The sequence below is a fragment of the Panthera pardus genome, unplaced genomic scaffold (genome assembly GCF_024362965.1).
Source record: "Panthera pardus isolate Hobbes unplaced genomic scaffold, ASM2436296v1 HiC_scaffold_8, whole genome shotgun sequence".
In the NCBI taxonomy this organism is placed as follows: Eukaryota; Metazoa; Chordata; class Mammalia; order Carnivora; family Felidae; genus Panthera; species Panthera pardus.
In genome coordinates this window covers 58,753,461-58,761,269 of record NW_026527013.1, presented here as the reverse complement: position 1 = coordinate 58,761,269, position 7,809 = coordinate 58,753,461, and positions in this window count along the sequence as shown.

The window sequence follows — 7,809 nt, the reverse complement described above, 5'->3', positions numbered from 1 at the left end:
TGCAAAGGCCCGGAGGCACAGGAAGGGCCTGCCTGTTCTGTATTTCCAGCAAGTGGCTCGTGTCCCCGGAGTGCATTGGAACCGAGATTCAGGCTGCAATGGGGAGGCTGGAGGAGGGTTGAGCTCGGAATGAGGTCATGGCCCACATTTTAGAAAGAACATTCTGACCTATGTGTGAAGCATGGAGAGGAAGAAGCTGGAGGTGTTAGGGCAATCTTTTCTCCCCAGGAAGGTCTTCAGTAACTTCTGGCACTATGTCGACATGGCCTTGTTTCGGGTGATAATTGAAAGCAGGCTAGGGGAAGCCGTGTGTAAGCAAAGCCGTGGCAGGTGGAGCTTCCGCATGGCCAGCCCCAGGCTGGCATCCCTCCAGTGTTACGGGGACAACGTGCAAGGTGACACCGAGGAGGGGGCTGAAAGCGAAGCATGGGCTGGGACCACGTCTAGAAAGGCCTGCGGAGGGCCCCCCACCATGACATCTGCGTCCTTTGTCACTCTTGCTGCAGGTGGTTCAGACGGTGTCCCCCACAAAGTTCTGTTACCTTCAGAGGCAGGCACGTGGGCCAGGCCGGGCCAATCAGGGATTCATTTAGAGATCCTGATCAAAGCTGGGCCAATGAGAATCCACTCTGGGACTTTGGTAAGAACTACTGGGAAGGAGGCATGCCCTTTCTGGTGACCCACCCAGTGAAGTGGTGACCCACCCAGTGAAGTGGAAAAAGAGTTGATGGTGGCCATTTTCCCCTGCTTTAGGGAATTGATATGGAGTAAGGTTTGTGTCCCCCTCAAGATTCTTATGTTGAAATCCTCACCCCCCCATGTGATGGTAGTAGGAGGCGGGCTTTTAGGTGATGAGAGCGGGGCCCTCATGGTGGGATCGGTACCCTTCTAAGAAAAGACACAGAGCTTGCCTCTTCCTGTGCTCTCTTCCTTATGAGGACACAAGGAGCAGACAGCCATCACCAAACCAGGAGGCGGGCTCTCACCAGACACCAGATCTGCTGGCACCCTTGCCGGCCTCCAGAACTGTGAGAAGTAAACATTTATTATTTAAGCCCCTCCCGACCCCCCCCCCCCAGTCTACAGTGTTTTTGTTACAGCACCCAAACTAAGAAACATTCTCCTGAGCAATGCAGAGGAAAGCAGAGAAATAGAGAAAAGAGGGAAGAGTTGATGACGTCATTGGAGTACCTGGATCCAGCTATGCCTGAAGTCTATATAGCACTGCTTAGTTTTATGAACCCATAAATCCCTTTCCTTGCTTCAGCCGCTCTGTGTGAGTTTCTATTACTTGCAAACAAAAAGGAGAAAAGAGCAATTACACCTGTAATGAGATGGAAAATCTTTTCATCCCCAGAATTCCTCGTGGGGATGGCACTGTCTTTATTTGGAAGAAATATTTTGAAAGGCATTGACGCTTGAAGGTAAGAATCCAGGGGACCTGGCTGTGGGGAAAATGCTTTAGGAGAGTAAAGGGAGAGACTGACTTCACCAAGGGAGAGCATGCCTCGGTAGGGACCCCTCCCGGGGGCCTCACCCCACCTCAACTGCCCCAGGAGCAAATGCTAGTCTGAACACGCAGTAGACTGTGCGCTAAGGTAGAGAGGACACCGTGATGCAACTTGATGGCCAGGCTATAGTGTGGGATGCGGGAGTGTCGTGTGGGTCCTCGGTGGATGAGGTGGGGGAGACGGGCATCCTCTTCCAGACCTCCCATGCTGCAGAAGCCAGAGTGTGAGCACAGCATTTCTCTGCTGCTGGGCTTCTGGGTGTGGCCTGTGTTTCAGCCCCTCATCCACACTCGCATGAGATTCCGAAGTTTCACTGCAGCAGAAAACCCATTGTCGCCGTGCCGCCCCCACAAACACAGGGCTTCTCCCGAGTCCCGAAGCCACACAGGTGCATGCGGTCGCTGGCTCTGTGGGTTTGGGGAGGCGGCCTGCAGGGTTTCTAGTTGCTGCTGCAGGAGCATGCAAGGCCTGAAATCCATCTCCGCAGGGGGCATTCCAGCCCCACCTTCCAGAGGATGGCAGGAATGACGGGGCCTGGTCAGAGTCAGTGCTGCCCTGAGTACAAGGGTCATTCCCATCCAAGTACTAACCAGGCCCGACCCTGCTTAGCTTCCGAGATCAGACGAGATCGGGCGCGTTCAGGGTGGTATGGCCGTAGACGCAAGGGTCATTCCCGAAGGTCCACTGGAGAGCCCTCCTCCTGCCCTGCTGGCAGGGTTACAGTCACTTATCCCCTGGACAGACCCAGATTGTCCAGCCCCTGCCACCAGACCACTGTCAGCCAAGACAAGGACAACGGCACCGGCGTCCTAGAAGGGAGGGCCCAGTAGCCGCCCCCTTGGGCAGCTCACTACAGTGGGAGCCTCCAGGACCACCCACACTCAGGGCCTCTGATGGAGACTAGTTAGACTAGTTCCCGTCTTCCTGGAGGAGGCAGAAACCAGCCAGTCCCAGGAACATCTAGCTGTCCTGTGATTTCGCCAGCCCTTCTCTGCCGTCCACCTCCCCAAAGCCTTCGAGGGGTGAGGCTACGTGACCACTCTGGCTCAGGAGGACAGGAAGTAGCAGAGAACTTTCTGCCACTCCATCTGCACATGAGGGATGGGTCACTGGAGAAAAGTGTGGCCCCCACCTCTGGGGAGAGCTGGGGGATGGACAAGACCCAAACCTTTAACAAAATCCACAAGCAGATGGTTCGAACACAAATCAGCCCTGAGTTAAACGTTTTTGCATGCATAGTTCATTTTAATATCTGCAACAGTGAGAGGGGAAGTTTTTATACCCATTTGCAGATGAGGTAACTGAGGCACAGGGAGGTAGAACCGGCAGTGGGGGCTGGAGGGGCCGGATTTGAGCCCAGTGTGGAAGGCGTCCGGGAGCAAAAGAAACCCAGCCCTCGAGGGTGTGGGCACAGACACACAATAGGAGCTGGGACAGGACTGTCACGAAGGGATTGAGGCTTGAATCACGTTGAGCCAGATGGCTAAGGGGTGCAGACAGGATTGGGGTGGGGATAGTGGGGAATTGATGTGCTAAATCTTTGAGTAAACTCCTGTGGGGTGGGGATGAGGGGAGCACATGGGGACTCCTCCCTTTCCCAAATCTAAAGAAATATACAGAATATGTGGTAACTGCCTCCCCCAACATCCCAACACACACATATACACACATGCACATGTAAGTGCAGGTAACATGTTCACGTGCACGTACATTCATGCACACGCACATGCACACCTCTAATTCCTAAGCAAAAACCTTCCACCCCCAAATAAATACCACAACACTGGATGCCATAATAATCTGCTAGTGAGACTATAAATTGATGTAGCCTTTTTGGAAAGGAACTTGGCAATATGTAGCCGTGGCCTTGAAATAGTCATAACTTTTGAACCTGCAATTTCATCTCTAGGATCTGTCGTCAGGAAATAATCTGAAATATGAGCTCTCTGTGCACGAGGATGTCCATGACAGAATCACTGATAACAGGGAGAAATTGGAACCAATCCAAATGTTCTGTGATAATCATTGAAACAAACTAATGGCATATCTGTGTGATGGAATATTGTGTGGTCATTAAAAAGAGGATTAGAAAGAGTTTTTCATCCTGTGAAAAAATGTTGGGAAAGGGGCGCCTGTGTGGCTCAGTCGGTTGAGCAGCCGACTTCGGCTCAGGTCATGATCTCGCGGTCCGTGAGTTCGAGCCCCGTGTCGGGCTCTGTGCTGACGGCTCAGAGCCTGGAGCCTGTTTCGGATTCTGTGTCTCCCTCTCTCTGACCCTCCCCCGTTCATGCTTTGTCTCTCTCTGTCTCAAAAATAAAATAAATAAACGTTAAAAAAAAATTAAAAAAGAGGATTAGAAAGAGTTTTTCATCCTGTGAAAAAATGTTGGGAAAGGGGCGCCTGGGTGGCTCAGTCGGTTGGACATCTGACTTCAGCTCAGGTCACGATCTCACAGTTTGTGAGTTCGAGCCCCACGTCGGGCTCTGTGCTGACAGCATGGAGCCTGCTTCAGATTCTGTATCTCCCTCTCTCTCTCTCTCTGCCCCTCCCCTGCTTGTGCTCTCTGTCTCTCTCTCTCAAAAATAAGTAAATATTTTAAAAAAATTTTAATAGAAAAAAGAAAAGAAAAAATGTTGGGGAAAAAGGTTACAAAGTTGAGGTCATGTTCTCAACCACAGGGAGTGGAGGGTGTGCCTGGAACAAAGGCAGGGAGGAAATAGACAAAATCATTCATAGAAATTGACTCACAGTCTAGAGGGATTTTCTTATGTACTTCTGACCTTTTGTACTTTTTGGTGATTTCCCAGTTTTGTACAATGACCAGTCATTGTAAAAAACAAAAGGAAGAAGAGTTCTTGCCATCTGAACCACCGGAGTTTCTCCTTCAGCCCCCAGGGGAGGTGAGAGAGCAGCAGGCTCACCTCCAGGAGCTGCCTGAGTTGTGGCCTCAGCAGACCACTGCCACTCAGCTCCATGCAGTGACGAGACAAACAGGCTGGGACAAATGGGTGACTGCAAACTTGTAACTTGGACTCCAAAATTCAATTGTATAATTGAATATAGGATGGGGGAGATCCAGCCTGAAAACAAGAAGTCACATAAAAATAGTTTAGGGACTTGAGCCATAAGCTGACCATAAAATCACTGAGATAGAGCTGCTTGGTACCTGAGGTCATATCACAAGGAGCATACGGACAAGAAAGAGGGAGGTGGCGATTACAGGCAGGCCATATCTGGGATTCAGATGACAACTTTCCGCCCTCCAGGGCCCTCTGTCAGCTCGTCCTGTCTCCATCTTGGGAACCAGAGCCAGGTTTACAGGGCATCTGGAAGGTTCCTTCCTTGCTCCTCTCTATCTGATACAAGGAAGTTGGAGGGGTAAAAAGAGGCTAAGAGACGAGGTGGCCAGAAGCCAGAAGACTTGTTCCCCACCACATCAACTGTGTAATTGGGCTAATTCTGCAGCATTTGGGCTCCAGGGCCCTCTTTTCCCTTTGTCTGTGTCGTTCCTGATTGGAACATTTGCTGTTGCTTTTGTGTCCTCCTCAACCCAATCCCCTCTGATGATGTACATGAATGTGTTTCTGATGGATGTTTTCCAGAACCCTTTGTTGCCTCAATTAAGGGATAATGAACAAGAATTGTTTCTATTTGTAAAACAGCCCAGCCATTTCCCACTTCCCAATTGGTGGGACAATGTGTCTTAATTAAGCACAAAGACTTGTCACTTCATCTACTGTCGAGTTCCCCAGAGAGGCGGTGACTGAGGAGCAGGGAAGGGACCTGAGGCTGGGGAAGCCTTGGGTGGGCCTGGAAGGGCCCGGAAAGTGCAGTGGGCAGTTCCCAGGTGGCCGGGGCTGGCTTACATCAGCTGCGGCACCAGCAGGCATCTGGTTACCAGTCCGTAGAGGACGAGGCCCGGGCTGCCCGGGCCTGGGTGCCAGAGCCCTGGCCTTGCATTGGCTAGGCAGGGTACTCTCCCTCACTGTCTGTCACCAGGAGCATGGTCTGTGGAAACAGGTTGCCTGGGTTAGGTCCCGGCTCCACACTCACTAGCCACGTATCCCCGGAAAAAAGGACACAACCCCCCTAAAAGAGGCGAACGAGTAAAATGATGGCCGCCCCTACCTCCCGTGGAGGGTGGGCAGCCTGAATGAGCTAAACACACAGAAAGTGCTAGAACAGCACCGGGCGCAGGCTGAGCCCCAGATGAATGTGAGCAATGACACTTTTTCTGAAAACAGTGCCCCAGTTTTCCTCTGGGACCCCTCCCCGCTCCCCGGGTTTAGGAGAACAGAGTGCTGCCCTGAGCTGTCACCACTCCTTGTCCTTTGGGAGAGCTAGGTGCCCAGTGGTGGCTGGAAGCACGAGCAAGGGCAGGACAGTCCTGGAAGGGCACTGGTAGGAACCTGGAACAGACCTCTCAAAGCCAGCCGCAGCGGCAGCACCACCAGCAGCCCGTGGCCCAGCCTGTGCCAGACGCAGCGACAGGTTGGCCCAAGGGCCGGGGGCTAAGCATTGGCCCTGCAGGGGCAGGGGCTGGTGTGTGAGGGCATCCCTGGAGGGCGGTGGGCCGGGAAAACACACAAGAGCTCAAAACAGTGGCTTTTCTCCCTTCTCTTCCACAAGAGCTTCCATAGTTTAACGACAGACAGGGCCATCCCGGTGCCTGGTCATGTGCCCTGATGGAATTCGCATCTACCCTCCATCCCTCCTGCTGCAGGGAAATCGGGTTCGCAGAGTCGAGCCACAGCCTGGTTGCACTCACCCCAGCCCGTCGGTGAAGGTCAGGAGCCAATGCTTCCCAGATCCCAGGGCCCCGATGCCCTCCGGCTCCAGAAAGACTAATGTGTGTCCCCCACCGGTTCCCAGGACTTCAAAAGACCCAATCATCTGTGGAGAAGAAGACCACGGTGGTCTTTTTGCTTTGGGTGGAAATTCCCTCAACCTGAGGGGTCTCACACTGGTCTGTGTGCATTGGTGATTGGGTCTGTGGCTCTAGGGTTAATACAAAATCTTGTCCATAAAAGGTGCCTACTGTCTGCCAAGCAGAGAGCTGAGCTTTCTAAGTATGCTACTGTACCGAACCCTCACCACAGGCCTGCAAGGCAGTCATTATTACAGTCGCTCTCATTTGATAGGTCAGGCCACCCCCGCAGCTCAGAGGAACCTGCCCGGGGCCCCTGGGAATTTATGGAGCCAGGATCTGAACCCAGGTCTGTCCAACCTCCCCACTGGCGGGCTGAGTACACAGCTCTTGCTCTTGGCTCCGAAGGCACGGCGAGGGCCACCTCTCCTCTGATGGAGCTCACCTGCTGGGTGAGCGTGGGGGAGAGATGTTTGTCAGGGATAGACCCTGGTGACAAGAAGGCACAGGGAGCGGGATGAGGCAGCCAAGCTGCACTGCAAAATCAAGAAACCCCACCAACCCGGAGGGAAGTTCTGGAGCAAACACTGCCCACCAGAGTGTCCCCAGTCAGAAGGAACGGTGGGGCCTTTATCCTCTGTGTCCCTCTGGAAGGGTGTGGTCCCTCTGTAGCTGAGGCCAGCACTGAGGACTGACAGCTGGGAGGTATGCACTCCCACAGCTGGGGAACAGGTGGGTCCAGGCGGCGCCCCTCCTTGTCTGTCACATCGTGTCCCAGGCCCAGGGAAAAGCCTCTGATGGCTCCCCACCAGGCCAGGAGCCAGCCGAGATCAGCCATGCCAGCCCTCACCGTCCGTGGCATCTGGCCTCTCCTGGTAGAGGCCTGCCCCACCCTCTGCTCCTCTGCCCACACTCCACCCCTGCACAGTCTCCTCTCCTAGGGGTTAATTCCTCCTTACTGGCAGGCCACCAGGGAATTGGCTCACCCACCAGCCCTACTAGGGTATCGGGTCCACCTCCATGGCTCATCCACCTCTACCCCGTATCCAGACAGAGATGAAGTCTGTCCCATCACTTGGCCCCTGTGCCCAGCCCAGAGCAGCAGGGACCCGCGGCTGGGAAAGAGGACTGGAACAGAGAGCCCGGGCTCCAATGGCCCCGAGGGCTGGCAGTGAGCAATGAGTACTATCCAAGGGGGGCAGCCACTGCCCGGCTCCAGCCAACTCCTGCTAGGCAGGCAGGTGGGCGCAGCATGGCCACACCACCCCCCTTCGCAAGAGAATTCTACAATCTAGGTTTCTATGTCAAACACCTTGATTTTCTCAAATGCTGGCTTCTACTTTCAAATCAGTGGAAACATGAGGCTGAAAGGCCTCAACCAGGACTGCCGGCTGGCTCCCCCAGGCCTTGACTGCCCGCGTGGGGGAGCGC